The following is an 18,602-nucleotide window of genomic DNA, read 5'->3' as shown; positions in this document are numbered from 1 at the left end:
GTTTTTACAGGGAGACTAAGATGGTGTTAACTAGGAAGGAATTATCAATGTTAAAGACACACTTACCTCTGGTTGCAGGGCTAGGGCTCTTGACTGGAGGTGGTCCCTGAGGCTGCCCTGAAAAAAAAGCTCAGGTATAGCAGCCCCCCCCAAACACCCTCATTCCATTACCCCCTGTCATCCTTGCCCCAAGCACAGCCTCATTTAGAGTCAGATTAGCAATTCGATCCACAAGGAGAAATTGATGTGTTTGGGAAGTGTCGGGCCAGGCCTTATACCAGTGCTGACCACCAAACTCATTTTTGGACATTTGGGTACATTTCAAATGTTGAGAAACAAAATTAATCCACTTTAATCTAATTATTTAGAAAAGGCAGAGGAAGCAGAGATCAATTTGCCAACATCCGTTGGATCACAGAAAAAGCAAGAGAGTTCCAGAAAAATATTTACTTCTGCTTTATTGACTATGCCAAAGTCTTTAACTGAGTGGATCACAACAAACTGGAAAATTCTTAAAGAGATGGGAATACCAGACCATCTTACCTGCCTCCTGAGAAATCTGTATGCAGGTCAAAAAACCACAGTTAGAACCGGACATGGAAAAACAGACTGGTTCCAAATTGGGAAAGGAGTACATCAAGGCTGTATATTGTCACCCTGCTTATTTAACTTATATGCAGAATACATCATGTGAAATGCCAGGCTGGATGAAGTACAAGCTGGAATCAAGATTGCCGGGAGAAATATCAGTAACCTCAGATATGCAGATGACACCACCCTTATGGCAGAAAATGAAGAGGAACTAAAGAACCTTTTGATGAAAGTAAAGAGGAGAGTGAAAAAGCTGGCTTATAACTCAACATTCAAAAAAACTAGTATCATGGCATCCAGTCCCATCACTTCATGGAAAATAGATGGAGAAACAATGAAAACAGTGACAGATTTTATTTTCTTGGGCTCCAAAATCACTGCAGATGGTGACTGCAGCCATGAAATCAAAAGACGCTTGCACCTTGGAAGAAAAGCTATGACCAACCTAGACAGCATATTAAAAAACAGAGACGTTGCTTTGTTAACAAAGGTCCATCCAGTCAAAGCTATGGTTTTTCCAGTAGTCATGTATGGATGTGAGAGTTGGACCATAAAGAAAGCTGAGTGCCGAAGAATTGATGTTTTTGAACTGTGGTGTTGGAGAAGACTTTTGAGAGTCCCTTGGACTGCAAGGAAATCAAGCTAGTCAATCCTAAAGGAAATAAGTGCTGAATATTCATTGGAAGGACTGATGCTGAAGGTGAGACTCCAATACTTTGGCCACCTGATGCGAAGAACTGACTCATCTGAAAAGACCCTGATGCTGGGAAAGATTGAAGGCAGGAGGAGAAGGGGCCGACAGAGGATGAGATGATTGGATGGCATCACCGACTCAATGGACATAAGTCTGAGTAAGCTCTGGGAGTTGGTGATGGACAGGGAAGCCTGGCCTGCTGCAGTCCATGGGGTCACAAAGAGTCGGACATGACTGAGCAATTGAACTGAACTGAATCTAAAGGTCTTCCCTGGTGGCTCAGATGGTAAAGAGTCCTTCTGCAATGCAGGAGACCCAGGTTCGATCCCTGGGTTGGGAAGATCCCCTGGAGGAGGGCATGGCAACCCACTCCAGTATCCTTGCCTGGAGAATTCCATGGACAGAGAAGCCTGGTGGGCTACAGTCCATAGGGTCACATGGAAAAGACCCTGATGCTGGGAAAGATTGAGGGCAGGAAGAGAAGAGGGCAGCACAGGATGAGATGGTTGGATGGCATCACTGACTCGACAGACATGAGTTTGAGCAAACTGTGGGAGATGGTGAAGGACAGGGAAGTCTGGCATTGCTGTAGTCCATGGGGTCGCAAAGAGTTGGACACGACTGAATGACTAAACACCAACAAATCTAATAATAAATAAATTAAGTCATGCAGCTGAAGCCTCCTTTGGGTCAAGGCTGTTCTTCACTGCTTCGGGTCCTTTGCCCTCTGACTCTTCCTTCCTGCTGCCCACCAGTGCCTTCCTCCCATCCATCAGTGTTCAGACCCCCAGATGAAGCCTGTCCGCTGGGGAAGCATCTGAAACTCCTCCACACATCTGAGCAGGTGGCAACTGCCACTCTTTCTCTGAGTTTACAGTTTAAAGCAAGAAGCCAGCTGTGGTTCCCCAGGCTTCACAAATCACTCAGTGACCTGACCACACTTGGAACAGAGGGGCTGTCTGGTGCCAGGAGACCAGACGGGCAACCACAGGCCATTTCCCGCCGAGACAAGGGCTGGGCTCTAACACTCCTCGGTGGGTCTAAACACCCAGCGAGGAGAGGGGCTTGAATGACCGTGTAGTAGGAGGTCTGCCAAGTACATGGAGTGTATCTTCACCACCAGCCTGGGAGGAGGGGGCACAGAGTGGGGTCCCCCTTTATCCCTGCACCTCTAGCCTTCCCTTCTGAGTGCTGCTCTGCCTTTTCTCACAGGTGCGCTGGTTCTGGTCAACAGGAAGGATTGCTGGCCCAGCTGGAAGTGAGGAGAGGACTGAGTGCCCTGAGGGCCATCCTAGAGGCCACTGGGATCACCGAACAGTAAGAAACCTTCTCCATCCTTTGACACGTGGTTAAACCCTCCAGGCTTCCCTGGTGACTCAGATGGTAAAGAATCCACCTGCATTGCAGGACACCTAGGTTTGATTCCTGGGTTGGGAAGATCCCTTGGAGAAGGGAATGGCTACCCACTCCAGTATTCTTGCCTGGAGAATCCCATGGATGGAGGAGCCTGATGGGCTATGGACCATGGACTCGCGAAGAATCGGACACAACTGAGTGACTAATACTTAGCAAACCGTCCAGGCAGATTGTCTTTTCTTCTGAAAACCTTGAGAACCGGCCCATAACGTTAGCTGACACTTAGTGCACATGACCTCAGAACACACAACTCTGTACTGTTTCTCCTTGGCTCCTGGAGGATGGGGCGAGAACTATGCCTTGTCCCTGTGTACCTCTCTTTTACTGTACATATTCCATGAACAATAAACTCTTGTTGCTATGGAGGGATGGGCTGTTGCTCACACCCATGATGGTAATACTTGTCCAGCCCTCTGGAGCAAGCCTTGTCTCCAGGGGTGTTTGTGAAAAACTCAGTTCCTGGACCTCACACCAGAGATCCCAAATTGTGAGTCTAGGTTTAGACTGAGAATCTGCACCCTGCCCGCAGTGTTTCTGATGAACACAGAGGAAACTGCATCCAAGATGTGTGTGATGAACTATGAGAACTAGTTCCTTAGAGAGTATAAAGCAGAGAATCTCACTTAATCCTCTTATCAGATAGGGTTTTTAAAATCCCCTTAAGTAACCTGATGATCTCACAGACCTAAGTAACAGTATAGGCAGGGGTTTAGAAATCCAGTTATCCAAAACAAGTCTTTTCTTTCCAGTATGCCATGATAAGGGCTGGATCTGTTATGGTGAGATGGGCTCCACCCGCCCCCCCCAACCCAAAATCCACAGGACGCTGCTCAGGTGTTTGTAAGTTTCCCTGATGTGTTAGGGCCACCATGATCTTCTAGTTTCCCAGTCTTTGTGATCCAATATGTGCTCAGTACTCAGTCATGTCAGACTCTTTGCAACCCCATGGACTGTGGCCCGCCAGGCTCCTCTGTCCATAGGATTTTTCAGGCAAGAATACTGGAGTGGGTTGCCATTTCCTTCTTCAGCAGATCTTCCTGACCCAGGGATCGAATCCGCATCTCTCGAGTCTCCTGCATTGGCAGGCAGATTCTTTCCTAGTTCCACCTGGGATCCAGTCTTTGTTTGGGGAGCAGTAATCATTGCCAGATTCCTCAGAAAAGCTTGTTTCCCTCAAGAGAAGAGGGAGAGAGGCAGGTAATTAGAAATGTCATGTATATTGAAGAGGACCACACACACACACTCACACTCACACTGACCACTGAACCATCTTGCCAAGTGAGTGCCGGTCTGTTCTGTTCTGGGACTCAATACAGTTGACACCATTGCTTGGGTGGGTGCAGTCGGCAAGGACAATTTTTGCAGCTAATGCTGGAAGTGTGGCAATCAGGGAGCCGCCAGCTGTCTCACTTAAATTCTTAGCTCTCTCGCTCTCTTTTTTTAAAATCATTTTGCTTACATAATCCACCCCCTTTTTATTTTCTAATTCTCTCCTTGCAAAGCTGGCACCAGAGGGGAAGAGCTGGGGTGGAGGGGGTAGCAATTACACATCAGTTTGGGGAGCATTTACATTTTGCAATTACAATTTAAAAATAAGCCTTGTTAATGATCTCCACGTGTCAACGACAACCCCTAACTGACATACATACTCTCGTGGGCCTGCCTGCCTGCCTCCTGCTGAAGTCAGAGGCTCCGTGGGGGCGGAGGTGCCTAGGGAGACGTGGGGGAGCAGAACAGCATCTGAGGGTGGGGGCAAGGGCAATGAGGTGCCCTGGGGGTTGGGGAGGGCGGGTATGGAGCTGAGCACCAAAAACCAAGGGTCCAGGCTTCCAGCTTCTCTCCTCCACTCTGTGTTCATGCTCCATCCCAGTGCATCTCCTTCCACAGCCAGCCGACACAGCAGGCTCTGTCAGGGCAGACATCTCAGAAGCAATGTCAGGGCTTGGGGCTGGGAGAAAGGGAACCCCAACTCCTGTTCTCCTCCCAGATGGGAATTTTCAGGGCCCTACTGGGCCGGTGAATCCTAGTTCTCCAGAGCCAGCTGTTGTGCCTGGGTGTTTATGGATTGGGCAGAGGGCCTGAGTCCATACACAGGGTTCAGGAAGTGAGAAGGGTTAGTTTATCCCAGTTTGGGAAAGACACTCCTCCTAGCAATGAGTGGCCACACGTTGATTGATGCCCTCTGATTCCTTGAGCAGGGACTTTGGAACAAAGCAGCCCAGCTTCAGATTCCAGCTCTGCCATTTGCTGGCTGCAGGATGCGGGGCAAGTTACATGACTTAGGTTTTCTAACCATCACTGTCTTGATGGACTGGGACAACTGCACTTACCTTGCAGGGCTTGTGTGAGGGTGAAATGCCGGAACTACCGGAGGGCACCTCACGCGCGTCTGGCACACGGTGGATGCTCCCAGCCCCTCCCCAACGAGTCCCCTCCCGCCCACATCGAAGCTGCTTCTTTCCAGCTTCTGTGGACACTAAGGAAGGGTGATCCTGTCTGATTTCCCCTGGTCTTCTCCAAAGTCAAGCCACCTGCTCCATGAGCAGCTCCTGAAGTGGACCCCAGCCCCGCATACCGCACCCCCCCACCGTCTCCCTATGGGCTCCTCTGCAGGGCCCTGGCATCAGGCCCCCGCTCCAGCTTCAGCATCTCTTGGCTTCTTTCCTGCCTCTGGCTGGTAACAAGCCCAGCTCCCCCTCTTCTGGGCATTAATTCAATACAGTGACCTTCCATCATGCCCCAAGTATGTTCTTTATCTGTGAATGTGAAGCGCGGATGGGAGCTCTGTGAGATGCCTTTTAGCCTTGGCATCTGTAATCCTCAGATTTCCCTTCCCCACTTGGTTTCCCCCTGGCCAGTTACTCGTGTGTGAAGCTTTCATCTTCTGGGCGGCTTCATCTAGGTCCATCTTTGAACTTACGACCTGTAGTCAAGAACTTGCATTTGTCACTTGAAACATACATAAAACAGCTCTCCCCTAGGATAGAAAGAGATCTGCGTCTTGGAAAATTCTGAGCGAGGGAGATGTTCCAGAAGCAGAAGCCGGTGGGGTAGAGCAGAGGAACAGAGAGGGCCTGCAGAGGGGGGTTCCTTGAGGACACGGACTGCATCTTATCGGTTTGGGTGTTTAATAGAACACAGTGAGATTTAAATTTCAAATGCTGTTCTAAAAACTTGCTTTGTTAAACTAGGCTATATAATGGAGAGTTTTCCAGGTCAAGATAAATCGATCTAGTCTACTGTTTTTCACTGCTGCATAGTATTCTAAAAAGCCTCCCTTCTTTCCCCCACCTCTACCCACTAGTTCACCATCCAGTCAACCCCAAGAAACAGTTTCTGATTTAGCTGATTTTGTGGCCACTTATTGGGCTTCCCAAGTGGCTCCGTGGTAAAGAATCCACCTGCAATGCAGGAGACACAGGTTTGATCCCTGGTTTGGGAAGATCCCCTGGAGGAAGAAATGACAACCCACTCCAGTTATTCTTGCTTGGAGAATCCCATGGACAGAGGAGCCTGGCAGGCTACAGTCATAAGATCACAAAGAGTCACATAACTAAGCATGTACGCACGTGGCTGCTTATTATGTCATACAATATGTGTCAATCTCTCTCTCTTTTTTAAGATGTTTTATTTATTTATGAATTTTTTTGGCCACTCTGTGCAGCATGGGAATCTTAGTTCCCCAACCAGGAATTGAACACGTGCCTCCTACAGCGGAAACTCGGAGTCTTATCCACTGGACCACCAGGAAATTCCCTCAGTCCCTCTTTTTAATGTATGTGCTTATTTATGAGCTATCTGCTGTGGAAGCTGGGAAAATGAGCACACATTCTTCTCCTTCCAGTTTATATTAGTTTGATCAAACTATATTTGATATTATCTATTTTTAGTTGATAGTATTATATATAATACAGTACATATATATTACAGAGTGCATAGTGTTATACTATTTAGTATAGTTTATGTGCTATCTTTACATTAAGATTTAGAAGATTTATATTCTGTTAAATAACTGTGGTTACCTCTGCATGCTGACTATAGGTTGACAGTGAAGTGAAAGTCGCTCAGTCGTGTCTGACTCTTTGTGATGCTACGGACTATACAGTCCATGGAATTCTCCAGGCAAGAATACTGGAGTGGGTAGCCTTTCCCTTCTCCAGAGGATCTTCCCAACTCAGAGATCGAACCCAGGTCTCCCGAATTGCGGGCGGATTCTTTACCAGCTGAGCTACAAGGGAAGCCTAAGAATACTGGAGTAGATAGCCTATCTCTTCTCCAGGGGATCTGCCCAACCCAGGAATAGAACTGGGGCCTCCTGCATTGAAGGCAGATTCTTTACCAACTGAGCTATCAGGGAAGCCCCAAAGTGAAAGTGAAAGTCACTTAGTTGTGTCGTCTCTTTGCAACCCCATGGACTATACAGTCCATGGAATTCTCTAGGCCTTGTCTATAGGTTGATAACAAGGTGGAAATGTTATTCAGCCACAGAACTTAGTCTTGGGATTTGACCCCAGTAAAAGAAATGGAATCCTGTCCTCACCACTTGGCCACTGCCTAGAATCGCCCGGGCCCCAGGTTGACGGCCACCCCTCAGTCCTTCCAGCTGCCTTCCTCCCTTCGGCTGCAGCTCTATCTTGTTTTCCATTGTCGTCTTCCTCCAGCCTCCTTGTTTTTTGAAATATCACCTCTAGTTTTATATTGATGGGAGGGGAGTAAATTGAGCCCTCATGCATCCAAAACGGACTTTATCTTCTCTTTGAACCTGACTGACAGAACTCAGAGCAGGTTCCACGTTCCACACCATTTTCTCATAGATCCTGAAGGTGCTGCTTCACTATCTTATTTCCAGTCTGGCACTGAGAATCCACTTTTAGTTTTCTTTTCTTTTTAAATTTCTGAATTTCTACCACTGTGTGCTGAGGCTTGAGATTTGGTTTGCTCCTTTTTTATTTCTCTTACTCAGCCCCTGGGATCCCTTGAAATCTGAAGTCATCTATCTTGCTTCATTTCATATCTTTATTTATTTCACTCGTCTCTGTTTTCTCCTTCTGGGACATCCAAGGCCCTTTGCAGAGCCTGGCATATAGCAGGTGTTCAGTAAATGACTTGGTTTCCGGGTAGCACCCGTGCTCAACTTGCTCTGAGTCCTCGGACGGGATCTCTCTCTCCTTCGTACCTCTCCTCTAGGCAGCAGTCAGACCCACCACAGCTCTGCCAGCCCTCGGGCAAACTGCTCTGAACAGTCTGCTTTGGAGCCTTGCGTCCAACACTGCTCCTGGGCTTGAGGAAGAAGCTAAGAGCAAGGAGTGAGGACAAAGCTCAGCTCAAGCTTGGGCAGCCAGAGTGGCCAGCCTCCAGCAACAGACACGTCTCTGAAAACTCAGATCTCACCAGCATCCCCTGAACATTGATCCTGTTGGGGACCTCTCTCCTTGACCTTCCTGATCATTCTTACATGGGCCTCCTTCTCTCTTCATCTCCCTCTGCCCAATCCCCTACTCCCCAGACTGTCTCAGCTCACATACATACACAGCTCCTGTTCGTGAAATAATTCCTGACCACAGCAAGGGCCTCATTAGGTGAGATCCTTTTTTACACTTTTATGAATTCCAGAACAAAGAAACAGCAGACTTCTCTTTCCAGGGCTACAGAGCAGATTCTCTGACCTGAGACAGCCAGGCCCTAAAAAGGAGATCAGAGAGGCTTGTGGATAGCGGGGATCTTCCCCAGCCTGAGGCCACTTGTCCCCTTCGGGAGGCATCTTGGCTGAGAATTCCCACTTTTTCCTCCTCCCGTCCCCACTCCTCTCTCCTGCCCTGCCTAGGCCACTCTGCTCTGGACAGAATCTCTACACTGGGAATTGACATGCTCCACTCCTTCTCCCTGAATGGGCCAGACCCTAGAACACCCAGATCAACAAGTGCTCAGATCCCAGAAGGTCATTCTCTGTTCTGATTGAAGTATCCTAATTGGTCCCCCAGGTCCAGAGTCCACTGTGTGAATTTGTCTCCACCTCCCACCCTGACCTTGCCCTCCGTGGGGTCTTTCTTAAACTGGCACAAGTAGAAGCACAACTTGAACTTCGAGTCCACAAAGTTTCTCTATTAAAGGCAGGATTTCTTTCCACCGAGACCACAAAGATAGGGAATGAGTCGTCACTGCAAAGGGCAGCATTTGAGGCAAGTTATAATTTTCAGACAAGCAGCTAGCATTCAAAGACACCCGCTGCTAATATGGAACACTTCTTGGTTGAGTGCAGTAGACAGGGCCAGCATATGACTCAAGTTTTCCCTGTTAGAAACCCGAGAACTATTGACCCCTTTCCAAAGCTGGAGGTTGAAGGGATGGAGCTTGGCAGGGGCCAGGGGGACGAAGAACAGAGCTCTAGCCCCCTGCACTTTTGTTTAATTGCTTCCTGCTTTGGAGGCTGTGGGTAATAATCCCCTTTGCTGGCCAGCAAAGATGTCTTTGCTGGTCACCCCTTCAGAAGCTGCTTGAAACCTCTCTGGGCTGAGAGAGGAAGGAGGCAGGTCTGAAAGGAAGGTTTGCGGGAAGGGGCTTTTGCAAGGAGATGAAGTTAGGACTCAGGGAGCTATGTCAAGGGATGCTCCCTGAGGATGGGGTGCCCCTATCCTGAATAAAAGCCAGTCCTGTTCCATCAGACAGGCTTTCCGCAGATAGAGCCAGGTGCCTCTTAGCCTGTGAGTCACAGCATATTTCCCTCCAGAACAGGGACTTCTTTGCAGCTGTGGGTGGTCCTTGGAAAACCACGGGTGGGGCGGAGAAAGAAGGCCAAGCAGAGACACTTCATAGGCAGTGAGCAGACTACAGGCCCCCTCCCTCCCCACCCCACCTGGGCTGCCGCAGCACAGAAGGGAGACATTGCCGGCATCCCAGCTGACGTGAGTCGGAACCCAGCCCCGAGTTGCCTGTGTGGTGAGGGGTCAGGGCACAGGCAGCCCCCGCCCCCGCCTGGCACCAGTTCCCAGGGTTCTGAGCCCATGGCTGAGACACTTGATCAGATTCCCCATTACACAACGCCTGTTACAAGGAGTCTTCAACCATGTATTTCGTCATTTCATAGTCGTTCTCAAATCTTGTTCTTTCCCTTCATAATAACCCACAGTCCAGTGAGTCCCCGACAGAGGCTCAGACCTGCCTCTCTCAGCGCTCACGGAAGCATCTCTGTCTTGGTTGCTTCGTGTTTGTGAGGCCCCGACTTCTCATGGCTATTAGCAGCATTTTGTTTCCCGTCTTCCACTCATTTTTATACAATAATAAGAGCAAATGCAATACAGTATTTAAATGAATTTGCACACACCCTGCTGTCTGGAGAAGACAGGACTGACAGAAATGAGCAATTGCTGTTTAAGAGGCCTCACCATCCACAGGCATGAAGTATGTGCCCATTAGTGAGGTGCAAAAGCCCAAATTTGGCAGACAGGTGACATTTAGGTGTGTCGATACGATGTGACCCTTTGAAATTCAGGGCATGTGGAAGTGAGGGACCACCTGTGTTGGGTGTCCTGACTCCAGATGGTAGTTTCTGCACAGTCAGCTTTGTCTTTCTCCTGTTCCATTTCCAGGGCTCCGCTGGTGTTCCCTGCCTCCACCTCAGACTTCTAGGTTAAACGTTCAGACTCTGAAATCAGGCCTTGTGTCACATTTGAAAACTCTCTCCACCACTCCAAACCTCAGTGTTCACATCCTTGAAAGGGGACAACTATCACGCCTCTACCTTATGGTTGCTGGGAAAAATAAATAGGGTTGTCTGTGACAGTAGCTTAGCATAATGCCTGGTGCATGGTGAGGGCTCAGTGAGTTGAAGTTGTTAATAATTCTGGATTATCATCTCACCGCAGGGAAAAACTGGCTCCAGGGAAACAAACTCGTTCTCACTAAGGTGTAAATGACTGCTGGGACTTAAAGATTTATCCTTTCTTTAAGTCCTAGTATCTAATATACTTAGATTTATTGGTCCATTTGACATTTCCACAATAAACCAAAAGAAGTTGTATGTCTATCCAGGCTCTGTAAAGAGGTTGTTGTTGTTGTTGTTTAGTCACTCAGTTGTGTCCAATTCTTTTTCGACCCCATGAACTGTAGCCCACCAGGCTTCTCTGTCCTTGGCATTTCCCAGGCAGGAATTCTGGAGTTGTTGCCATTGCCTTCTCCAAGGGATATATTCCTGACCCAGGGATCGAACCCACATCTCCTGCTTTGGCAGGCGTATTCTTTACCACTGACCTGGGAAGCCCTCCATAAGAAGGTAGACCTTGTAAAATCACATTGCACAGAACTTTTTCCCCAGAAGGAAAAGCAAGGCAAGGCCATGATCTTGTCTGCTGGGGACATAGAGGTCAATGGGCAAGATGAGACCTAACTGGGAAGTAGGCTTTCCAGGACATAGAAACACATGTAGCGCTAAATCATGCTACATGCCCTCCCTCTGCCCGACTGCAGAGCTCCCACTGAGAGGATGGTCCTGGAGTAGAAAGTGAAGAAAGGCTTCATGGAAGGGAAGGCTTTGAGCAAAGTTCTGATGCAGGCAGAGGTGTGGCAGTGTAACATAGAGGACCTTGCCAACAGAGGAGCACAGCAGAGGAACCATTTCTCAGGAGGAAGACGGGGCTTGTCTGCTAGCTGGGGCTTAGATGGCGATACCCAGGGATGACTGCCCGGCATCACCCCCTTTCACATGGAAGATGCCATCCTCCCTTGCTTTACCCCCCAGGGCTGCCTTTCTGACAGATCAGGAACACAGAGCCAGTGTACCTGCTCTAGTTCAAACAGCCATGAGGACAAGCTGACCACATTGCTGTGGACTCTACCTGGTCCCCCCATCTTTTCTCATGGGCTCACCTGAGGGCCCAGAGTGAGGACAGCTATGGGCTGAGTCAGGAAGTATCAGGGATGACTGGCTTTTCAATGATAAACTGAGCCCAAAGGACTACTTGCTTTCATAGCCCTGATTCCTGACCCCTTTTTTTTTCCCTCTGGAGGCAGTTTTTAAAAATGAAACTAGATATCATCCAGCCAGATAACGTGGTGCAGTCCTTCTCAGAGAGAAAGGGGGGCCTTGCTGACTCCTTTAGCATCCTCTGCTTCCAGGAGAATATGAGAGCATCTCAGGGGCCATGCCCGATAGGTGCCTGGGTCCCTTAGTTCTGGGAACTCCTCCAACCAGACCCCTCCCTGCACCCCCATCCCGGCCCCTCGCTTCTATTCTCCTTCTTCTTCCTGGCTCCCAGGGAAGGCCGGCCTCCCAGGTGACTGCCTCCAAGAAGGCAGTTGACTGATAGGAGGAAGCAGGCAGGTAGGACAGCAGAAACTCTCCTTCCATCTGGGGTCCCCAGTGTCTGAGCTGTTTGTCTGTCTCTGCTGAGTTTGCAAGCCTCAGGGGCCCAGCCCGTGTTGTTTTCTCAGCTCAGTTCCTGAGCAGCGGCTGCTGTCAGCTCTCGACAAATAATAATAAACCTGGGATTCGGGTTTGTCGAGGGGGATTTCAGTCCCTGTGTTCATTTTTAGATTTGTGTCTCTGTGTGTATGTGTGCAGACAAGGAGCACATGATGGGGTCCCGGGGGAGCTGGCCAGGGCTCCCAGCTGCCCTGGCAATCCACCCGGGCTGCTCCCACGGAAGAGCTGCAGGGCCCTCCTCTGCCCCAGACCCCTAGGACTGCCTGCGCATTTGAGAGAGAAGAAAAATAATTGAATGAAAGGCCTCAAGCTCTCTCCTGTCTCCGTTCCTCCCCACCTCTCCCACTCATGCTGTTTGGATAGAGATGAAGAGGGCTGGAGATGAAAAAAAGAGGGCAGACTCCCATCTCTAGGCTCGAGAGTTGCCCAAGGGATGGGCGGGAACCTAGTCACGGGCCTGGGGAGAGGCTTCCATGCCTGGAACAAGCGATGGCCTCCTCCGACCCCCTTTCCTGGGATGCAGAGACAGGGCAGGAGAGAAAGAGAAACTATGTTCTAAGTTGAGCATCACTGGCAAAAGCAGGACCCAGCTGTGGGTGAAATTTAGGACCAGTCCAATGGGGCCTCCGGGGCAGAGCAACACTTGCTTGAAGGCAGATTGGAGGTGACCCTTAGAGGTCATTGCTGCCAACCCCCTGCCTTCCAGCAGGAGAAAGTACATACCACTTCTTTGTAAGAAGAATGCAGGGCTGCTTACCCTTATAGTTAGCATGCTTCCTCCCCGCCTTTCTGCTTTTTTGTTTTATTTTGTTTAAAGGAACCAAAGGGGGAAAAAATCACCAAGTTGTAAAGTGCTTAAAGAGGGGATGAGAATCTTCATCAAAATGCTAAAAGCTGGAGGGAGAGAGTAATGTGAAGACTCTCGCCTGCTATTTATGGGATTGATTCTCAGATCAAGAAGAAGCAAGCAGTTGGATGAAAGGAATTATTGTTAAGCTCCTCGGTAGGAAGATCTAATGGACAATTGCCGCTATCAGGGGGAATTAAATTGCTGTTTCAGTTTGTAAAATATATCAGCGGCTTTTTGAAGCCAGAAAAGGTGTGACAGCCAAGGCAGGGAGGAAAGCGGGGGACTGTCACTTCCTGGTCCCTGTGTGCGAAGCAGGAGCAGACAGGAGAGATGCTGGGGCCACAGTAAAGGCTGCTCTCCTAACTCTGACCCTGGTCCATTTTTTTTTTGAAACCAAGTTGAACAGTAAAGGAAACTGGGTGCATAAAGGAGAGAAAGCTACAGCCCTGACTCTGGGCACTGAGGTGCCAGGAGCCCCCGTGAGTCAGAGGCAGTGGAGCAGAATGGGTCTCCTCCCCTGGAAACCCAATCAGGGGTGAGGAGAGCCACTGACCTGGGTTAGAGATTCCTAGCAGCCCTGCAACACCCAGGGAATGTCACAAGCCCTGTCAACGCCCCCCACACCCCAGCACACACACACTACACTGTGGGCACAGAGGGGTCCAGAGTGGATTATAAGCCCTTTCCTCCCAGAACTGGGTCTCCCAGCAAGCTGTAGCCCATCCCCAGACTGGGGTCCCTGAGCACAGAAATGACTCCTAGACCCAGCCCCAGAGAGGGACATATTGTTATTCCAGCACAAAGAATGAAATAGCCTTGGAGTAGGGAAAGGGGAGGAGGGGGAGGCCCCTGGAGGGTGGACCACAGGCCATGGAGGGGGCCTCGCTGCTGGGACGGTCCATAGATGGTTCCTACCTCTTCCAGAGACCAAAGGGAGGGTACGGGCTGAAGGAGGAGAGAGAGGTAGAGAGAGGGAGATTTCCCATCTCCCAGGGAGACTGAAGCTGGCCAGGCTGGTCAAACTCAGGCTGGACCCACTGGCTCCTCTGTTTCTTGGAGACCAGGACGGTCACAAGAGGTCATGACCTGGCTCCATCTCCCACGTGGGCTGCCCAGGTGGCAAAGGGCAGTCAGAGCAGAGGGCTGTGGGTGGCCACGGGGGCCGGAGCTGACTGCTGTCTTGGTGGTCACCTCTGCTGCGTCTCACGTCAGCAGAGAGTCATTCTCCACCGAGAGCTCCAAGCAGGAACCAGAGGGGCGCCAGGGAGGTGGCCCTTCTGGCTGAGACGTTCTGACAGGACTTGGGCTCTGTGCCAGGGGCAGTGACCCCCTGGGACCCAGGTGATGGGGGAGGTGTGACCTCTCGGCCAGCCTTCAGCTCAGTGAGTGAGCCCGGGGAGTCTGATCCTGAATGCAAATCAGGATCCTTCCTCCAGTGTAGACACGATTACCCTCCCGGCTCCCACTCTGATCCTGGCCTCATCATATTGAGAGGATTCTATCTGCCCCTAGGGCCCCAAAGTCAGAGAGATGGTTGGGGGGGTGGAGAGCAACAGTCACTACGCCACAGCATTCCTGTCACCTCAGGCCCTGAGGTTCCGCCTGGCTCCCAAGCACCTGGATTGAACAGGCAAGCCTAGATCCAGCGCTTTCTATGCTGGTCGGGGGTGGCTCCTGGGGGCTGGCCCTTTCCCATGATTCTACAGGGACCCTTCACCTCTTCCTCACTCTGAAACACCTCCACCAGACCTGCTTGCACTTCGAAGCCTCCCACCCATGGGTGGGTCCTCTCTCTCACCTCCATCCTTCCCACCATCTATCTCCAAGCATCAAGAATCGGGGACCATCCAGTTCCTCTAGCCACTCAGCTTTCCGCTTGCGGTTTCTAACCCTTACTAGGTTTTGCGAAAGAGACCTGGTGTGTGTGTGTGTGTGTGTGTGTGTGTGTGTGTGTGTGTGTGTGTGTGTGTGTGTGTGTGTGTGTGTGTGTGTGTGTGTGTGTGTGTGTGTACGATGCTTGCGTTTCTTTAGATAAATCCACAGAGTCACATGAAATCAGTGACAGGTTGACACCGTTATTTCAAGATTCATCGCTCCGAGTTGCCAGCATAGGAGATGTAGCCAACTCCTTCCCACCACCAACACATTTTTTTTTCCCTAGGCATAATTTATAGCAGCGGGGTGAATTTGTTTCCAAAAGATGAATATCACACTATCAGCAACAGCTGCCTCTCATTTTTATTTGTTTTTAAATTTGACTCAAAGTCCAATTCTCTATACACATCCGAAGCTGTAAATCCTAAACCGACTGATTACATGATTTAGTAAACAGGTTATATTATATAATGCAATTAAAGCGGGGGTTCCGCGGCGCCACCTACAGGCCGCTTCTGGGAAGGGAGCTGGGCCGGAGACTTTGGACCAGTCTCTCCGCGCAAGGAAAATAAAGGGAACTGCCTAGGGTTGAGACAGCCAGGTTACTAATGCAGCCTTTCGGGCCCTCCTGCTGAGTTCACTGTGTTATTTCAGCCTCCTGCAAATCTGTCTAGACGTCAGAACCCTGGCCTGGGCAGCTGCTCAGAGGGGCGGGCCTGGGGTTGGGGGAGGGGCGGGAGCCACCTGGGGGCCCCTGGGCTGGGGGCGTGGAGGAGGCTTCCTGCCTCTCTTGGACTCTGGGGCCCCCTTACTTCACTCTCAAATGAGGGAGGCTTTAGAACGAAGCTACCAGCTTCAACTGTTTCCATTCTATTCAGCAGAGCTTGTGTGGTGTGCTAACTCTGGGCAGAGGCTTTGGGAATATTCTAGTGAATTCCCTCGTTTTGCAGACCGATAGGGAAAGGGATTCTTGCAGTCACAGAGAGGTGGCAGAGCTGGGTGTGGAACCCAGACTTTTCTGACCCTAAGCTCAGCCTCCATCTGATCATTGGGGATTTACAGATGAGGAAATGGAGGCTCAGACTTCCACAGCCTCTTCTTGGAGCGGAGAAAGGAAAATGATAAAATACTACCAGTGTGTGGGGGAACAGAAGAGGAGGGCTCCTGGGCCAGGGGGTGCCTCAGTGCTGCCTCTTTGATGCCCTGATGTGGAGGGAGGGAGGGAGGATGGGGGGTGGGGGTGGGGAAGGAAAGGGGGGGAGGGGGAGGAAAGGGGGCAGGCCCAAGGCCAGAGCCCCCTCCCACCCCTCCCCACCCCTCTTTAGGCCCTAGGCTCTCAAGGATCCTAGCTTCTCCAAAGAGATTCTGTAAGAGAGGGCAACATTACTAAAAAGCTCTCCAAAAGAGACTTACTTCCTAGGGCTAATAGAGAACCCTTCCCCTGGTCCAGGGGTTCAGGGGAAGGGAGGGAAGAAGGGTAGTTGTCCCAGAGGGTGGAAACGTCTCCCCACCCTGTCCTGTGCCAGCCACCTACCCAGCCTCCAGTCAGTGGGGCGAGGGGGGGGGGTGGACAGTGGGGAGCCACAGGGAAGCCAGTCCTTTCGTCCCCTCTCCCACCTCAGGCCCTCCAGGGGAGGGTCAGCCAGGGTCAGGGAGCTTGCTCCTGATGCTGTGGGGCCGCCTGGCCAGAGAGTTCCCAATTAGACTTAGTTTCTCATCCTTAAGGCCCTGAGCCCCCAACCCAGGCACCCCAGCCCAATTACTGCTGGACAGCGTTAACCCCTTGGTGCCCCAGGCCGTTAATGGAATGTTAATTGGTCTAATGGGTTTCTTGTCAACAAGTCCTAATGAGCTCCTTCCTAACAAGCTTGGGTCTTTTTTCTCAGTCTGTTTGTCAACATGCCGGAGTTTGGGCTCCAGACAAGCCTCACCTTGTGGGGCTGGGGAGCTGGAGCTGAGGAGGCAGAGGGAGTGAGTTCTCCCGGGCTGCTCCTCCCTAATTCCTAAGGGGTGTCCTTCACATCCCTCGGCCACCCTCGACCTGTGCACACAGCCTCCCTCGGCCCCTGAGCTCTATAAAATGGCAGTTTTAGCTCCTTCAGATGATAATATCAGTGACAAATGATTTCTACCTGGATATCACTGTAGGATTGAGTGTTGCATTAGGGTTTTTTTTTTTCCTTCCTAGCTGCCCCTTAATAAAGGTGCTCAGCGTTGAAAACAGTCCTATGACGTGGGAAATTTCTCGGTGGTAAACTGTTTCTCGTGTGTCCTCTATTTGCAGTCTTGGCTGTGTCCCTACAGAGCCCTGGTGTCCGGTGACAGAGGGCTGGGGCCTCTGGACAGGGCGGAGCAGCCTCCCGGCGGCTGGCCACAAACAAATACTCCGAGGCCCCTGCGCCCTCCAGCCTCCTAAACAAAGCGCCAGAAAGGCAGGGTTCCCCAAAGGGCTTGGCGCCCAGTGATGGCTCAAGGAGTTCCCCCACACCCCTGCTGTGGAGCCTCAGCCAAGAGAAGTCAGACCCCCCACATTCCTCTCCAGGATGCTCCCTCGTGGACCCTCTGCACCCCAAGTCCAGTTGGTGGGAGGAAGGGGCACCTGTGAGGGTGGAGGTGTGTGAAGAAAAGCAAGAGCTTCCGGATGTGGTGATGGGCTCCCGGTCTCCCCCAGAGTCAGGTTACCAGAGGCTCTGTGCTTGAGCACGTAGGGAAGGAAACTTAAGCCCTGTGATGAAAAGGCCTCCTGTTTTTTGCAGGAGAAGCCCCCAGAGGGCAGTAGGGCAGTGGCCTAGTGGCCTGTGGTGACCCTAGAGAGGAGGAAAGGAGGGGCAGAGGCCATCTGGGTCCTCAGAAAATTGTTCCCGTGGCCTCTAGACCCTGTTCCATAACCCAGCAGCCTCCAGACGGAAATATCTCCTCTCAGCCTGGATGGTGCTGGTTTCTGGGTGCAGACTACTAGTGTGTGTGTGTGTCGCTCAGTTATGTCCAACTCTGTGCAATCCCATGGACTGTAGCTCGCCAGGCTCCTCTGTCCATGGAATTCTCCAGGCAAGAATACTGGAATGAATTGCCATTCCCTTCTCCAGGAGATCTTCCTGACCCAGGGATTGAAACCAGGTCTCCCACATTGCAGGCAGATTCTTTACCATCTGAGCCACCAGGGAAGCCCTAGACTACTCTTGTCATCTCTCTTTAACCCCCAGGTAGGGCAGTTCACCAGCTGTTGCAAACATTTCTAAAGTGACCCTACTTCCTATCCATTGGATAGTGAACAAAAGAATGCAGACTGAAGAGTCCTCTTTTTAGCCTCAGTCTTCCTCCTTTTGAGCTTCTTGTGCTTTGCCTTCACGATGACTTTCTCATCTGTGGAATAAGGTGTGTGTGTGTGTATATATATCTAAATATGTATATATATACCCAAACCCAAGGTGGAAGAGAACTGTGAGTGTGCTCAGTCAAATGCAGCCCACCAGGCTCCTCTGTCCATACTAGAGTGGGTTAACCATTTCCTCCTCCAGGGTATCTTCCTGACCCAGGGATCAAACCCATGTCTCTTGCATTGGCAGGCAGTTTCTTTACCACTGAGTCACGTGGGAAGCCCAGGAGGGAACTAGTTACCCCCAAAAGGGGAGAAAAATCTGCCGCCAAACTCTGCCCCCAGGCTCCCCCTTCTGGAGGCTGCTGGCCCTACAGCCCCACAGAAGTTGGCTTTTTCTGGGCAAGGAGCATTTAAGATTGGTGCTCCCTGGAAGGAATCC

At 50.7% G+C, this 18,602-nt stretch overlaps 1 protein-coding gene across 12 annotated transcripts in view; it reads left to right on the top strand.

Moving 5' to 3' along the window:
* PKNOX2 (PBX/knotted 1 homeobox 2) overlaps positions 1-18,602 on the top strand; it is a 288,631-nt gene that overhangs the window by 182,352 nt on the left and 87,677 nt on the right. For 9 of the 12 annotated variants that reach the window (XM_081535113.1, XM_081535120.1, XM_081535123.1 and 6 more), the window contains one exon: positions 2,498-2,602. The exons of 2 other annotated variants lie outside the window; for them this stretch is intronic. The gene's annotated coding sequence lies outside the window, so the exon portion shown is untranslated. Of the gene's footprint in view, positions 1-2,497; positions 2,603-17,032; positions 17,096-18,602 lie in introns of those variants that run through there. One more of the 12 variants, XM_081535117.1, reaches the window with a different exon arrangement.

Source organism: Giraffa tippelskirchi, chromosome 10 (genome assembly GCF_054371585.1).
Source record: "Giraffa tippelskirchi isolate mGirTip1 chromosome 10, T2T-mGirTip1v1.2.pri, whole genome shotgun sequence".
Classification (NCBI taxonomy): domain Eukaryota; kingdom Metazoa; phylum Chordata; class Mammalia; order Artiodactyla; family Giraffidae; genus Giraffa; species Giraffa tippelskirchi.
This window is presented reverse-complemented; position numbering and strand designations above follow the sequence as displayed.